The sequence below is a fragment of the Drosophila biarmipes genome, chromosome 2L (genome assembly GCF_025231255.1).
Source record: "Drosophila biarmipes strain raj3 chromosome 2L, RU_DBia_V1.1, whole genome shotgun sequence".
NCBI lineage: Eukaryota > Metazoa > Arthropoda > Insecta > Diptera > Drosophilidae > Drosophila > Drosophila biarmipes.
Genome location: NC_066612.1, coordinates 16,137,572 through 16,154,948, shown reverse-complemented (window position 1 = coordinate 16,154,948; position 17,377 = coordinate 16,137,572). Strand labels below are relative to the sequence as shown.

At 41.0% G+C, this 17,377-nt stretch overlaps 1 protein-coding gene across 2 annotated transcripts in view; it reads left to right on the top strand.

Annotated features, from left to right (window-relative positions):
* The window catches only part of LOC108033865 (putative neural-cadherin 2), a 116,138-nt gene that overhangs the window by 52,518 nt on the left and 46,243 nt on the right, over positions 1-17,377 (top strand). Inside the window, exon 1 of one of the 2 annotated variants that reach the window (XM_017108508.3) lies at positions 9,907-10,029. The exons of the other annotated variant lie outside the window; for it this stretch is intronic. The gene's annotated coding sequence lies outside the window, so the exon portion shown is untranslated. Of the gene's footprint in view, positions 1-9,906; positions 10,030-17,377 lie in introns of those variants that run through there. 2 annotated transcript variants of the gene reach the window in all.

The window sequence follows — 17,377 nt, the reverse complement described above, 5'->3', positions numbered from 1 at the left end:
TGGTGTGTGTGCTTTAGATATTTGGGTTTGTTTTTGTACCGAGCAGGGAGTTGGGGTGTGTTTGTGTGTGTGTGTGTGTAGCCAAAACAAACATTGCAAAATTTATGTCGTCTCATAAATTTGTAGCATAATTCTGGAACTGCTGCTGCTGCTACTGCTACTGCCGCCACTGCCACTGCTGCCACTCGAAAATGTTTGGCTGCAATTCTGTGCTTCTGGCCAAGAGCAACCCAACACGACCCGTTTCGACCCGGATTTGCCTTTGGACCAACTTGGTTTGGCCTTTGAGCCGTTTGCCCCGCTTCTTTTCTCTGTTTGTTGGTCTAACGAACCGCGTAAATGCAATTTCTCGGACTCCTTTTTGTTTTTCCTTCCACTTTGTTGCAGGATAAATCAAACATTTCACATATTATATTTAAGGATTTAAAATGGAGCTGCTGTACAATATTTAGGGATTTCAAGTGGGAGCTTTGTGCGTCCCAAGGTCTTTGACATGGACTAAAATATTATATTTCAAAACCATGAAAAAACGTAATTCAAAAAATATTTTTGAAGATTGTACCTTTTTATTTCATTTTATGTTTTACCATAATTGACTGGAGATAATATATTACACTTGCCTTTACTTGTTGTTTATGTCTTGTTATTTGTGAAGAATTTAAAAAAGAAATTAATATAAATTCTTTTTAATGATTTGCCAAATTGTTATTATAACACATACGGTTCTTCATCTCTCTCTTTTTTTTGCGTAGTGTATTTTTATCAAAGCTGTAAGCTTCGGAGCAAATTGTATAAATAATTGATACTAATTTGATGGTGTCAAAAAGTGCAGCGATCCGAAAGTTCAATAAATCGTGTGAAATATTTAAATCTCCTGTGGCAGCTGCACTGGCAATAAAAGTTCTGCCAAGTGTCGATGGCTGAAAAGTGGCCACAAGAGCATTTCGCAAGACTGCCAACGAATGCCAGTCGGCCAAACTTTGGCATGCTAATCGAAGGCATTCAAGCCCGCTGAGTCCGTATAATCAGGCTGAAACTCGGGAGCCTCCGTCATCAATTATTCCCGGCTACCGGGAATTCGGGGCTTAAGTCACTCGGTGTGCATCGTCGCATAAATCAGATATTAAATTATTTGCACTGCTGGTGGGTTAATGGCAAGAGTCACAGCTTGTGGAGCTTGTAATGCGCTTACGTGGAATTAGGCTAAGACCCGAAGACTTGCTTAGCAGATTGCGCATACGCAGCGTATGCCAGCAGCAGTGGCAGCCAAACGGGGCTTTGGCCATGTCACTCAGGCGGACCCTCTGACTTATGCATATGCAAGCATGCGGGGCCAAAGAAAGCAGGTAAGCCAAGCAAGCCAGTTGAACCGACGGGGAGCCAAAGCCAGGGGCCAAAAGCCAAACCTCATGCCAGTGACAGCCAAGAAATGCAAGGGAAAACTTTCCCGAGGCTGTGCAGCAGTAAATGCATGAATTAGTAATATAAGGAAAGTGATTTCCCAGCTGCACAAAGAAATATTTATATTTTTTACGTATCTCACACATATATTTGTACCATTAAGATAGTTTATGAGTATTTATTAACTATTAAAACCCAGATTGAGACATTCTTTTAATAATCATTTATTATTTTTTAGTAATTCGTTAAGATGTTGAGTATTTTAAGTAAAACATAAAAAGACAAACAAACCGATTCTCTTTACATATGTTTTTAAGACTCCACTGTGGTTATCATCATTGTGAGCTTTACTAAATTAGTTGCTCTGCTTAAACCCGATTATGGTGGATGATAGTTTATTATTTTCATACCTGCTTCCGTCAAATGAACTTTCCCTTTTCAAAATGTTTCCGAAATCTGACCACAAACATTTTTGAGCTTCAGCTTGCCCGACTTTCGCCCAGAAAGTAAACTAAACTACGACGAAAATTGCGGCCCTGGCAATTATTTTTGCAGCTCTTTCGGCAAACAAAGGCCAACAGAAAAATAGGGGGAGTGGATCTCCATGCTCGAGGCCAACGATTCGGGTGGGCGAGAGTGAAAGCCACCTTCGTTCCAGCAACATCCTTCCTGAGTGACTTTCCTTTGCCGCTCAGTTGACTTGCAAAATGGCTGAAATTTCAGCAGGCAGCCAAGCGGACCCAATTTGACCTACATGCCTACCATAGAGCAGAAAGGTCCGCAAAGGTGGACAACAAGATTTTAATAATTCATTGAAATCATCGAAACTAAAGCATTCTAATGCCCGCTTTTTAAGCTGACTGTGCTGATTGAATTTGCATTTTATCTATTTGAGGCTGGCCTCCCGGCACTAATGCCCGGATTTAAATATTACAAAAAAGGCCAACCTTCTACATTCTGATTAATGTTGAGCGTTTGTGGCTGCATTTTGGAGGGAAGAAGCTTAAGCTTTGTCATTAATTTAGATTTGAGGTCGCCGGCCTGGTCAGCATATTTTCAGTAGACCACAAAAAATGGCTTTAAATCCGTTTTATGGCCTTGGCCATTAACCGAAATTTGTCTGTCATGTGAGGCAAATGTTTACGATGATTCGCATACGCTCATGTAACGTTTTTGGGGCGAGCTCTTTTAATTTTATGGCAGACTCATTTGCCTCGAGGTGAAGGTGGAACTATCGGCCTTTGAAAAGTTTTTTTTAGGGGAAGGAAATCACGCATACGCCGGGGTAAACTCGCACATATTCGGCAGTGAGCTAAAAAACTTTTTTTCGGGCCCACAACTTTGCTCATTTAAATGCTTATTAAATATGCCTGGTTAGGTTTTTGGAAAAAGGCCTTTTATAACAGAGGGTCTGAAAGGATTAAGCTCGAAACTGGGATACCTTAAAGTTTATTTATAGTCAAATAAAATAGCAATTTCTACAATTTTAAACTGATTTTTGTAAAAATAATAAAACTAAGAGCCAAAAAGAAAGATATCCTCCAAAGTAAATATTTTGTTCCATTTAGTATTGTATTAATGATTTAATAACAAGCTCAAATTGTGCTTGCTTTAAAGTTTAAATATAAATATTTGTAAATACTTCTTTAATTGAAACCAAAAAAGTGATCTAAGAAATCCATAAATTAATCCTAAAAAGAAAGTTGACTGTAACCATTTTGCATTCTGATGGGATTTGGTTTGGACTTCAATACTTTTCTGTATTCATATGCAACAAAGGTATACACAAAGTTGCAGAATTCATTTTTCGATGGTTCTAAAACGCAGAAATAAAAACCGATACGCCATTTAATAGCTAAGGGCGGCGGAGGAACGAACCCGAAACTATCCGGCACAGTGGTAAAAATATAATCAAAATAGAAATTGTTGATTTTTCGTTTCGTTGCGCATACTAACGAGTTTTAAAAACTTTAACCCACCGAGCGACGCACTGCCGCCCGCACCCACATCGGCGGCCCCATTAATGTTAACCCATGCCGCCCCTTGACACATTTACTCCCTGCGCATTCGATTTCATTTTGCATTTGTGGCCCTTGTCGCTGCCTTTTTTTGCGCCATTGCCAACTGGCGGCTCTTGTAATTTCCGCTGTGTGTTTTCCAGTTTTTTCGTCCTTTTCCCAGCGTTGTAACCCTTTTTTACTTTCGCTTTTGCCCCTGCGACGGGGAGCAGCCTTCTCACAGCCATTACGCTGCTCGAATGCCCGAACGTCCTGGCTGCTCCTGCCGCCTGCTAAACTGCTAAATGTCGCATAATTATCGTATTTCACCGGCTTTTTTTCCAAGGATATTTCGGGGCCCACGTATAGATGTTTCTTATTATTGTCTGCTTCGCTTTTTTTGGGAAATCCTCTTTGAGTATTACATATATTTTATCGCTTTGAATTTGACAACATATTTGAGGCATAAAAGAAAATGGGTTTTAATTAATTTCGGCAGGCAAAATATTTTTATTTACGCCCTTGTAACGCGAGATGGGTTCTTTGCAGCTAATTAGAAAGGTTTTCGAAAGGGGAAACCAGGTGAAAGGGTTGTGATTCGCTTTGTCTTCGGGGCTAATCCCTGTATTCATGTGAAATTCCATGAGCTCTTTTCTGCCTTATCGGCCTAACTTTGATAAATTTGCTCGGGCCCACATTATCTTCGAGCCATTAAAAACTTTTAGCCCACTCCAATTAATGTTGACAATAACAATTAAAATCATTTAAACCATTCAAGCTCACTTAGGACCCCCGTATATACCATGTATTCCGACTGCAATAACCATAAACTATTTGCACAAAACTTTTCTCTTCGCGGCATCGTTAAAAGGACAACCAGTAGAGCTCCGAGGGTCCTTTTCCAGACCCACTGAAAGCCGCAGAAACTTTTGAAAGTCCTGCACTAATCGTTTGACATACACTCACAGATACACACACACGCACACTAGCAAGGAGATGTAGAAGTCCTGGAAATAGTAGACAACTTTTTAGGTGCACAAAACACAATACAAGTTTTTCGTGGAAATTATTTTTGGCTCCCCATGCAGCAAGTATTGTCTTCCTTCCCCCACATTTCCTTTGGCGCCACTCCCACATTTTTTCCCTTCGCCTTGTTTATTTCTTGGCTTTTTTACGAGGTAGCCAGGCGCAACATTTTATTATTTTGTAACGTTTTATTTGCGCTTACGCTCTGCTTTGTTTTATGCGGCCCGGCGAGCCTAAAAGTTCTCCAAACAATTCCGCCCAGCTGAGTTTGAAAATGATTGTTCCTCGGCTCTGCGCGCTTGGGGTATCTTCTTTATCCCCCGCTTAGCCTAAACGTTTTTTTGTTTCATAAATACTTAATATGCATTGTAATTGCTTTCAAGCATCTTATCATCGTTTATTATCCTCGGTTTATAGTGCTTCACTGGGGCTTTTATGTGAAAACTAAAATTGCGGCCGAACCGTGTGCGGTTTCATTAAAGGGATCCGCCCGTTCTCAGCCATTCTTCCATTTCAACTTTGTGGCAGCACACAAAATGGTCAGTGAACAAGTGTGTGGAATGCCTTTCGGGGTTGGCAAAGTGTGAATTTAATTAGAATTTAACTGGAGCGCCATGCAGTAAGCTTTTGAAGTGGGTTAATGTCATTGAGGCGATTCGCAGAAGAGCCCAGAATTGGGATTCTGGCAGCTCGCTGTGAGTTGACCATAATGTCTCCATTTCATGGCCAATAAACATAAGCCCCAGCCTCCGAAACACCCTAGATCCCGAACTCCAAGTGTTGCTAAGTGCGAAAACAGTGCAGCCATTCCAATTCATATAAATAAATACATATGTGTATACATAAATGCCAGGGAAAGATACCCTGGCAGCAGATAGCACCAGAGTATCTGCAATAAGCCAACCAAACGCAGAAGAGGCGACAAATGCCAACAATGGGGGTAAAAAGTGGCCAAATAAAATCCATAAATCGCCAGACAATGCAACAGACACGGCGGAGAAGGCGGGTGAAATGTAATAAAAATACGAGTCACAAAGCAAGAGGTCCTGGCATCCGAGCATGGACTTCATTTCTGCAGGAAAATGCAAAGCGAAGAAGAGTGCATCTTGTTGTGGACATTTTCGGACTCCATTCCATCGTCCATCTCGGTTTTAATAAAATGTGCCAGGCTCAACTCAAGTCAGGTCGGTTCTGGCGGCTTAGACTCAAAAGCGAGCTAAGCTCACTCAACTGTAGTTATTGCTATTCTGCTTCTGGTCGGATCCCCAGGCCGGGCCAATATCAAAAGCTGTCGAATCTGGCCGCAGAAATGGCCAGAAGGGCAGGACATCGCATGCAGTACACACACACTCGCCCAGCACTTGACCACATTTGAAAAGAGTTATGAATATTACAACAAGGTCTGCAGGAGAAACGTTCTGTGGGGGTTCCCCTATTTTTATGACCCCGGTGTGTGCCTGTGTGTGCGGTTGAAATTGTTATTTTCCTTATTTATTTCAATTTATGAGATTTTTATATGCGCACTTTTGTGGCTTCAGTTTTCATGCAAGTCGTCGGGCGGTGTATATTGCCTTCTAAGTAAAGTTTTTTTTTAATCAAATTTATTTGTGCATAACAAGTCGAGGGAGGTCGGTAAATTGTGAGGAATATGGAACCCGATCTCAATCTAAATGAAGGTCTTTTGTGATATGCGGCACATTTGCATTTTATCTAGTCGATTATTTCAAAAACTGGAAAAAAAGAAATGTAGAAATTTTAATTAATGTGAGCCGAATTTATTCTGAGCAAAGCCCTTTGTAAAAAAGCTGTCTTAAATTGCAAACCCTTGACTCTTAATGAAGTAATCCCATCCCTTTTTATATTGACTGCCAATATGAACTGAAAACAAATCGAAAGCCAAGTGCTGCCAGAGATTCGAGCAAATGGAACCTTAACAAATTATCACATCCATTACTTGGCAACCTCTGGAAAGCATTCGGAGATTAGGAAACCCAACTGCCATTGCCACTAATTCAATTTCAAAGGAACACGCGGAAAGACAAAACTGAAAAATCGGATGGGGCGCAGTATATATGTACTTTTCGCTGGAAAAACTAGCTTAAAGCGACTGCAACTCGGTCACGAACTGCCATAAAAAGCGCAGTGAAAATGGGAAAAACCGGGAAAAAAGGGGAGGTGGTAATTTCGAGGAGGGCTGCTCAAAGACTACCGAGAGTGTGTATTGGAGTTGATATTTGCGCATCAGTGAGCACATTGAACTGTCAATGCCAGAAAAAGGAGCAGGCGAAGAATAAGTTCCCTGGAAAATGAGGGGGAAATGGCGAGAGCCGTCTCCATTGCCAATTTATCAATTGCAGTTGGCAATTGACAACGACGAACCCTGACGACTAATGCAGCCATTGCCGTTTGACCCGAGGGTTGAGTGCCCCCCTTCGGAAAACTGAACCTCATCATGTGCGTGTTGAAAAAGTAATTACATCGTGGACTGGCAACTATAAATAACAGAGGGGGGCCCAGCGAGCGAACGACACAGTTTTTATTGCAACTTTAAAGTGTCGTTTTCGGGGCATAAATATTCCCCGCAAAAAGATCTTTCACCAACTCAGCCTCTACGGTTTCCTTGCTCCGCATAAATCAACGTAAATGAATGCTATTTAGTTGATGGCACAGGCCAGGAAATGCGCCGCTTAGCCAAACACACTCACAAGGATGCACACGCAGGTCCTTAAAAGTATACACTCGGAGAAAAAGTGTGAAGAGTTTTAAATGAGGCAAGTGAAAATAAGTTAAAAAGTCAACCTTTTGCAGCTGGCCTTGTTGGAGTTGGCTAACTATTAGAGTAAATTTAGGAAACCAAATTTAAAACATGTTATTAGCTGATTTTTAAAAGTAAATAAAAGGTGCTTTAAAAAAACACGTAAAAAGTTTTTAATCGGATAATTTAAATACGTAACAACCTTTGATACACCTAAATTATACTATATTTTTCAAAAATTATAAACTTCGTTCTTAAGAATTCCTTGGGTACTTTTAGTGTGTTATATAATTTTTTTAAAGCTAAGACTTATATTTCAACGATCTTGTACAATGTGGATATTTGAAAATTTGTTTTTATTGTTGAGGAATACAATTTTGGGGAGCTGGGGTATGCCACAAATTGATAAATGTTCCGTGATATCTTAGAGGTTTTCAAACTATGGCTGATTTTTTCAGAGTGCACCCAACTCCAACTGGTTACAGTAACAAATGCAGTCAGTGGCTGGCATTTTCCACATGCATTTCTCAACTGCTCAAATGTATACGGAAGCCGAAGCCAAGTGCAGGCGGAGCGAGGTTGCCAAGCGAAGAAAGATGGCCCAGAGAGAGGGGCAGGAGATGCCCGTGTGTGTCTGTCTTTGGCACATCCGTTTGATATTAGCCCGCTCTCTTCTGCAAATTTAGTCGGCATCCACAAGCGCTGGCCCGGCCCCTCTGAATTTTCGGTGGGTTAATGCATTTCTGCGGTTTCGGCCAGACTTCAGGGGCTGGCGATGCGTTCGGGGGCATTTTGTTGCGTCTTGAGTAACTGAAGATGTTTTGCCTGCCAGCCAAGACCGGGCAGACAGGCATATTTTGCATACTTCGGGGCTGGATCGGCTTCGCCCATAAATCCAGTGCGGAAATGCCTGGTACACGACTCAGCCAGCCAAGTTGAACATGCCAAGGCGATCCAAAACGAAGCTGTTCGAATCCAATCACAGCGCCGCAGGCGTTTCAGTTATCCGGCCATTTCGGGCTTTAGTTATCCATTAGGTTCAGCCGATGCCGCACTAAAAAGGCCATTCTGGCAACCAAAAATGTATACCTAAAATATTAAATTTGCATTCAATTAAAATTTCCATGATATTTGCTAACAAAAAACGCAAAACAATGCAATGCAGTCACTGAACAACATTTGATTGCACAAAAAGTATTGAACAACGAAGCAGAAGTTGTTTATCCACAAGCACCGAAGCTGATCATGTTTTCAAACAAAACTTCATATTTTCCGCTATTAATTAATGCCCTTAATGTTATAATTAAACCCGTTTATCTCTCTTTTTTCAGGTAAGTGAATTATTTCTTGACTGACATCCACCAAAGCGTAAGTAACAAAAAAAATGCGATATTTAAAATACAACTTTCCCTTTTTGTTTGCACTCTATTATGGAGTCAAACTTGCAGCGCAAATAAACAAGGGGAAGCGGGGAAATTAAATAAATAAGTTGCAAAATTTTTTTACTACCCCGTGTGGGGCGTTCGAGATTTTTCAGCCGGAACCCAGGGTAATGCCTTTGACAGGGGCGAACACTCAGGTTGGGGCGTCGACAACATTGTTTTATTAAATACAAAGTAATGGCCACGGCCACCCAGCCGCCACCCACACATGCAGACATGGCCGCACTCTGACTCCGGAACGGCTTAAATCATTTTCCAACTTTCCACGCTTTTTCCCGTTTTTCGTTTTTCATTTTTGCCCCGACCCTTTTTATTTTGTTGGGAGGCACTTAAATTATGCAACAATCGTTACACACACGTACACACATTACACAGACGCGCACACACACCACTATGAGTTATGGCGACATTTTCCGGGTAGGAAAATTTAAGGCTTTAACTGCCAGTTTAGCCCTCGAAGTAGCTTTGAGTAATGTCAGCTGCAACACTAATAGAAAATTCTTCACCAATTTCGATCGCCTTCCAGTATCATTAGTTGAGATATAGGTAATTAAATAACCGAGCCATTTGTTTGGATTTGTACTGGGCTTAGCCCTTGGCAAATGCTGGCAGTGGGCTAACAGAGGAAGAGAGCCTGGCTTTAGTTGGAGTGAAAAGAGCATTTAACTTTAGTCTAGCAGAGGTTGGTGGAAAACCCAATTTGTAATGTAAGCTAAGGGCAATTTAAGAGAGTTTTCCTTGAAGAGAGGAAAATAAATGTTAAGTTAAAATGTTTTGTCAGGAGCAACTGTTCAGTAAGTCTTTTGGTTTTAAATTAGAAGAAATCAAATTTTAATTAATAAAGTATAAATATATTTAAAAAATATGAATATAATATAGAATATAAAATATTCAAAAATATCTTCAAGATACTTATCCAGTGATTTACATTTCTAATGCATGTAATAATAGCTTAAGAGAAGTTCCCCCGAACTTATGAGCCATGTTGGCACTGCCAACTCTGTTAGCCTGACTTGTTGAGTTGACAGAGCAAATGCGTGGCCATCCTGGCCAACTGTTAGCCCGCAAAGCCAGCCGGCAAGAGAAAATTTCCCTCCTCGCGAACGCCGGCTGCTGGCAACCTACTAACCCAGTGCGGCCTCTCCGCAAGCGCTTGTTATCACATTAGGAAATGTCCTTGGCGTAGCAGTAAGTGCCACTGTAATGCTACTGTACAGAGAGCCCACTGTACAGTGCAGCATCCCGACGCCGCAGTCGCAGGACTCGCGCTTTCAGTACATTCTGAGTTGTTGACGGCGGCGTGCGCGTTCTTCGGCATCCGAGTGCCCGAAATATGTGTGTGCGTTCTCCGAGTGGCTGAGTTGTGAACAGCATGAAAAATTGCAGCCGAATGTAAAGTCGCTTTTTGGTAGGCAAGCACCTGGAGGTCCTCCGCGGGCCCAAACATATCCACCGAAATAATGAAGGAGATAAATTATTTTAATGTGATATGATGGCCCAGAATTTACACGCGACGCGCTGATAACGCACGAATCTCCATGGCAATCACTCTTAGCCGGAGTAAATAATGCAAGGAATTAAATTGATACATCCGCGTGCTAGAATGTGGCGTCGTTTAAGCGCCAGTTTATCACAATCGATGCGTGCGTGCGACCGCCTTAATTAATATTCAGCGAAACCGCTCTTGTAATGATTAATGGAATATGGAATCAATTAACTGCGAACGGTTAAAGAATGGTGTCAAACTATCCGCGGAATTTACACGCACGTGCACATTAATTAAGCACTGTTTTGCGCGCAAAACGGTGTGAAAAGTTTTGAAAAAGAATTCGCAAAACTTTCGATGTGCGCTCAGGTGGAATGCAATTTTTATGCAATCAAGAATTTAATTTAAAGTAATGAAACTAATTGCACAGACCACTAGAGTGTGTAACATAATTGGGAAAAAAACGTAAACTAACACGGCAAATGTGATGAGCAAAAAACAGCACTATTAAAAAAGTTTTAAGGCTAACAAAATAATGTAGTTAGGCACTAGGAGCGAAGTTTATCAGTCTGAATTTAATTAAGGTACAAATTTGTGTGGTACAAAAAAAGAAACACTTTTGACAACAATAAAACGCTTAATTGACAGTTAAAAATTACTAAAACAATTTCAATGAACCATAAACAACAAGATTAAATAAAAACAATGTTTTCGGCTTGCCACAATTTTTCCGTTTTTTAAAATTAAAAACAGAAAAAACTGTTTTATTTAAAATTAGATTAGAGGAAATAAAAACGTGTGGGTTAAGTCTGACACCATTTAATGGCTTTAATATGTTTCAATAAGTTGCTCGGATTATTAAACTAACAAAATTATTTAAAAGAAACAGTAAAGTTACAAACAACATTTGTGTGGTGTAAAAAATATTTTTAAGGTTGTCATGAATTCAAAATTATTTTCAATTGTGGTGCACTTATATCTATAACTAAAATGGACCAAGTGTTCAATTACCCCTCCCAATAAAATGCTTTGCAATAAAATGTGAAAGATAAACAAATGGGCCCTGGGGCAAAACCAAACAAGTCTAAACGACCGAAAACGAGTTAATATATAACAAATTGGGTGCATAACGCAAACAATTATGAACAATGCAGCAACAATGTCAAAACGTCGCATTCGGGCCACAAATCTGAAAACACTAAGCGGCTTAAGTGCCATTCATGTTGTGTACACACAGTGTCAATCCCCACCAAAAAAAAAAAACGAAAGGCCCATCGGAAACACGATTAATCTCAATTTATGACATCAGCCGTAGAGGCGAGCGAAATTCGAAGCTGCAAAAAATGAGATACGCTCTGCGAAGCGCTAACGATCGAACTGGCAATCAATCAACCAATTTATCAATCACCACTTCACGGCGAAGTGGAGCAGGAACTCCGAAAACTAAGCCATAATTGACATTTATGGCTGATGGGCTTACGTCTTATACCCGACTAACCCCAACCGTATGCATGCGTATATACGAGTCGGGAGTTCGGACAATATGATTTATGCAGCAGCATAATTAGAGTTCGGATGATGGCTGGATATATGTGTCATCGTTGCCATTATCCTGCTGCCCTAATCACATTTCGCATAATGTGCAGCTTAATAAAATAATAATATTCCCGAAATTATGCTGTTGCTAATTAGTTGCATAAATCAGGCCATAAGCCGGATGGACTTCCCCCTTGCCCACTTCCTTGCTGCTAATTGATTAGAGTTGTGGACATGATTTTTGCATTTGTCTTGCCCAATTTGAAGGGCACTACGCAATATTCCACACATAAGCTCACTAAAGGGAAAGTTCCCCCGAATCTCGGCTACTTCACACCTCAGTTTTCGCCTGACTTTCACCTGAGCTCCCACTTCCCTCCAGTGGCTGCAAGTGAAATGTTCGCCGCTCTTAATTTATCATCTGGGGTTCATTTGCCATAAGTGAGTCTGCGGTGTCATTATTTTTTGTGGCTCTGGGGTCTCGTGGTTGAGCCTTACAAGCCATCGCATAAAAAGCGATGCGTGGCATTATGATTAGGGCATGTGTGTCAGCATTGTCTGGGTAATGGAATCGGGCTCGGAAAATGTTAAGCCAGGTTAAGGAAGCAATTGCGCCGCCCGGATAACTTGGCCGCATCGGGCGCAAATTTCATCCTCAGCGAAATCATTCGGCAATCCAAGGCCAACAGCCATAAATCCCCCTGATTGCCCTCAATCTAATGGAGGTCCTTGAGTTCGTTCGCTCGAGTTGCTTCACTTGGCGAGCTATTCAACATTTGGGGAAAAAGATAAATAGTTTCAACTAACATCGATGATGGGGAGATACAGTGAATAAAATAAGCTATCGGGATGATTTAAGTACAGTTTTGGAAAGCGATAACCATATAGGAATTAATATTAAATAATAATTTCGCATTTCAAACTTCAGAAAAAATGTAGAAAATTATAGATTTTAGGTAATCTTGAATTGATAAACCATTACTAGCCAAATTCCTATAATAAATATGCAACAAAAAGTTATCTCATAAAGTTCGCTTTGCTTTTAAGTACTAGTTTTTCCGCCTTTGCGGCTTACATCCGAGCGCCAGCCCCGAAGAAAGTGCAGCAATAAAATGAAATTATTATATTCGCCGGCTCTTGCCTGCGACAGATAAAATAGTTGCAACTCCCACCGCTGCGCCGCAAATTGGCCATATATCCCGCGGATGCGAAATCGCGCCATTACACAAGCCAAAAGCCGCGGGTCTGCGATTCCGCCAAATGTCTCTCGATATGTGGGAGGCAGCTCGTGGATGGGGATGTGGCGAAAGGCGGCCGTGTAAGCAATTTGGTAGAGCCCGCGAGGCCCTGGGCCTCCAAGGGAACCGAAGCTCATAGTGGGAGCCGGGGAAATCGAATCAGGGACCCGCAGCTCGCTGCCAGATAAGCAGCTGTGATTTATGGCATCTAATTGCTCACGAGCCGATCCGCGAACGTGCCCCAATAACATTTGGGGGCTTCACACCTCAGCGGATCCATGGCGGATGCCCCAATGTCCAATGTCCGAGGGCCCCGAAATGGCAGCGGAATGCTATCAATTGCCTCACACATCCTGCGGTCTGCGGTTCCTGCCAGCCGCCAATCAATTTAAACTGAAGTGGACACGCTTCATTAAAACCAATTTCAATGGGCATTTGGCACAAATCAAAGCGCTTGTCACATTTCAGCGGGAGGAGAACAAGAAGTATGCCATACCGATATGGAAGACATATGGTCGAAATATTTATGTTAAATATATTTTTGTATTTAACTGCATGCATCACATTCTCAATTTTAATAATAGAAAATTTGGTATATACATTTTTTTTAAATTTTTTAACTTTAAGGCAGCATTTTTGATAGCAATGCACAAAGTGGGAAGTGAAAGGCATCGAACTAAGCCGATTGGCGGAGAAAGAAAGCAGGGCCAAAATGTTTATGAAATTTTAACCAGTGGAAGAAATACATAAATAAGTTAGGCAACATTTTGGCAGCGTCTTGGGAACAATCTCCTTGCCATAGTGCAACCATCAAGGGACTTAAAAAGCGGGAGAAGAAAGACCACCGAAAGCCATTGCAGGAATACCGTACCAATCATGAAATTTGCATGCAGCAAGGAAAAGAGCTGCAGGTTCTCCCCCCGCCCATCTCACAAACAATAGATGCGAAATACCAGGAATTTTTCATTAAATTTCTATTACACACACATGCTGCGAATTTCCCCACTCACTTGGAAGCTAATTTATTCGGAAATGTTTGAGCAGCGCAAATAAACGACCGAGGAGTTCATGACTACATGACAACAGTTTAATGAAATTCGCAGTGGCAGCGGCAAGAACAGCCTAATTAAATAACCACGCCCCCTCCCAGCGCACTTCGAGCGTAACCTTTGCCCCGCCACGCCCCCTGGATGTTTCCGCCCACTGAGCTGTCAGGCCATGGATAACTTTGTAACTCGAGCTAACTTATTTTTTGCCACTTGAACGCTTTGCTTTGGCTTCGAGCACCTGCCGAAAAAACAAACCAGCCCCTCTTGAACTTAAAACTTTGCCCCTGTTAAAAAAAAGGAAAGCCTTTTTAACCGAAAAGGAAATATTTTTCTGCGTAAAATAATTTGTTTTATCAACGAATAAAATGGTTGTAAATTTATATTGTCAAGGAAAATTTATGTGTAGTCTCAGTTACTTTTGATTGAATTACTTTGATTGCGCATTGGAAAATTATAGGTTTTTTTAAGGACAGTGTTTTTATAATTTAAGAATAATTCAGAAGTATGTTTAACGTAAGCGCCCAGCTTGTTTTGCCACGGAAATGAAACTTTTTCAACTTTTAGCCTTCTTGCCTGTCTGCCAATCAATCCGGGCTGTCTGTTACAAAAACATCATTTGAGCTCAATGGAGCTTCTAATTAACCAACAAGCCAGGGAGAACAATGCCAAAAAAATGTTCAATGTGCAAAGCTGAATTTAAGATATTCAAATTGCAGTTTACATAACTGAAAATAAACGCAAAGATTTTAAAAGTTCCCCAACTTTGCATTGTTGTCGAAACTTTGCCACTGAACTTCGCTCGAACATCTATGGCAAATATTACGAGAAAAGAATTGAGAGCAAAGGGCAAATGAAACTTTTTCGGTGTAACGCAAAAATTGCTTACTTTGTTTTCCGGTCAACCAAAAAATAAAGTTGCTGAAATAAAATAAAATTTAATTTCAGCCTTTTCCCCGTCGCGCTCGTCGTGCCACACAAAAATAAAAATGAAATGGATAGAGAAAAGTGGGTCAATAAAATGCAAGTAATGCATAAATTTGCGACAGAAACTGGAACTCGCAACTGTGGCTGCGATCCGAGAGCCGGGAATTGTGCTATGCCCCCAAGGAAAACGGGGCAGCATTAAAATAAATAAAAATTAATTGGTATGTTACCAGCCGCGGGGTCGGAAGCACACCGAATAAAGGCCGGAGTGGGGGCGAGGTGCTGGCCATTCAGGGCATTCGGAACTCAACTGGAGTCCACACAGTTGGACAGCTGAGTCAACCGGCCCCAAAAGTGGACTATGCACATGCACAAGGGGCGTGGCAAGCAGATACGGATACAGAGAGCGAGGGAAAAGGTCCTTTTTCCGCCACTTCAGTTCAAGTGTATTAACAGAGCAAACAAAGAAAATATTGCAAGACAATAAGGCGAGTCAAGTAATCTCCCTCTTCAAAGGGGCAACCTTTTCGCTGGAGTTTTCCCCTCCAGGAATAATCCTCAAGACCGCAGGGAAAGGCAAATAAAACGTGACGGGCTTTGTTATGTTTCATAAGAAAAACAAAACGTGACGAGATTTTCCCGAATTTCTTAGGCCGAATGTTAATTGAGTGAAAGCCAGTGAGGATACCTTTGCTAAGGGCATCGGGAGTGTATCAAATGTATCAGAGATTAGGCAGCTCTATATTAGGTGTGAGAAACTTTTCATTATTTCCCCTAAGTTATGAATAAATTAACCAAGTGATAGTGCTCTTAAATATGAGAAAAAATCACTCAACTTATCTACTATGATAAGGTAATTTAATGATAATTTGATTTGAGGCGCAAATTTCTGTTAAATAATATGAATTTGGAATTTATGATAAATTTAAAAAATGTATTTATAATTCTTTAATAAAAAGAAACAAGAATTGCAACCATTATTCTTCAGTGATTAAACCACTTTAAGCAAATTCTGCCTGCCTTTAAGTTTCGTGCCACCAGCCCTTTGAACTTTGACTAACTTCTTACCCGTAATCTTGTGTACTTATGACAGCATTCTTTGCAAGTTTTCTGTTCCGCAAACTTTAAGCCACCTTTAAACCTGGTAAAAATGAAATTTCCAAACTTATGAGTTTGCCAACTTTGCTGCAAAACGAAAAAAAAAAACAAAAAACCCTTGGGGCAATTTCGAATTGGGCTCACCACTCGTTCATCAAATAATTTTATGGTAACTACGAAGCACATTCTGTTAGTCTAGGCAGGAAGACGAAGTGAAATGCATCCCCGGGAAATATCAAAAGAAGCTGGGATGAAATGCAAGGCAGTTGCAGCCCCGTTTTCCAGGGACTGGGAGGGGCGGAAAAGCTGGGGAAATGGGTCACACGGCTGAGTGCATTTTTGGCGCGTCAAAGATGTCGATGCGCAGCAAGCAGCTGGCTGGAAGTTTTCCACCGACTTGACAGCAGGCAAAGGGAAACGGAAAAGCATTGGAGAAAATTGGGTCCTGTTTAGGCGTGCCTGCCTATGAAATATGCTAATGATCAACTTGAGACATGTTCAAATTATTGTCACTGCTCCGGGACCAACTTGTTTGGCCGCCTCTTTTTTTCTCCCCTTAAAACTGCAAAGTTTTCTCCCACTTTCCGTATTTGTTAAGGCAAGAAAAACTGTTCCGGGAAAACCGGAAGAGGCCCCCGAACACAGCACGCTGCTAATTAAGTCAGCTGCTGCTTACTTTATTACTGGCGTCATATTTTTTCCCCCCCACCATTTATTCTGGAAAATAATTCCTTTTTATTTTGTTGACAGTTGCCGACGGCAACGTTTTGGCACTTTTGTCTGGTTGGCGCAAATGGCTGGCAAATGAATTCTTATAAATTTAATTAGCACTGCATTCTATCCACATTACCCCTGGCAATTTGATAAGCTCGCAGATAATTGAGCTGAATTTTAAACTTGCGAGGAGGAGATGCGCGTGCGGTGCTCGGGAATAAATTAAAAATTTCAATAAATATTTGCCAGCTTATGAGCCTGCCGGCATGACAGATTACTGGGAGATTTTTCATTTTGGCTAATCTTTCAGAGCGACGGCAGACAAACAAGTGGATGTCGTACCTACCTAGCGAAAATTGTATTTTCTCGCTTTAATTGCGAGTTTTTGCGCTGCCACTTTGGTTGCTCTGCAGCCAACTAAGGCGCAACAGCGGAAAGGACTTTTCCCACACATTCGTATCCTCCAGAGGAAAAGTCAGGGAAATGGGAGGAAAAAAAATCCAAGCAGGAACAGCCAGGAAACAAACTGCAAAAAATTCGTTTATAAAATCAGGAACATATCTAGTGATAATGGGGCTGAGATATTTAGGATGCCCTCTCCACATTAAACAATTTTTAATCCAATCCAATTTTCATTTTTAAAACTCATCGAATTTTATCCACAAACAATTAATTATTAATTAAATAAACACAATCATTTACAGCATATAA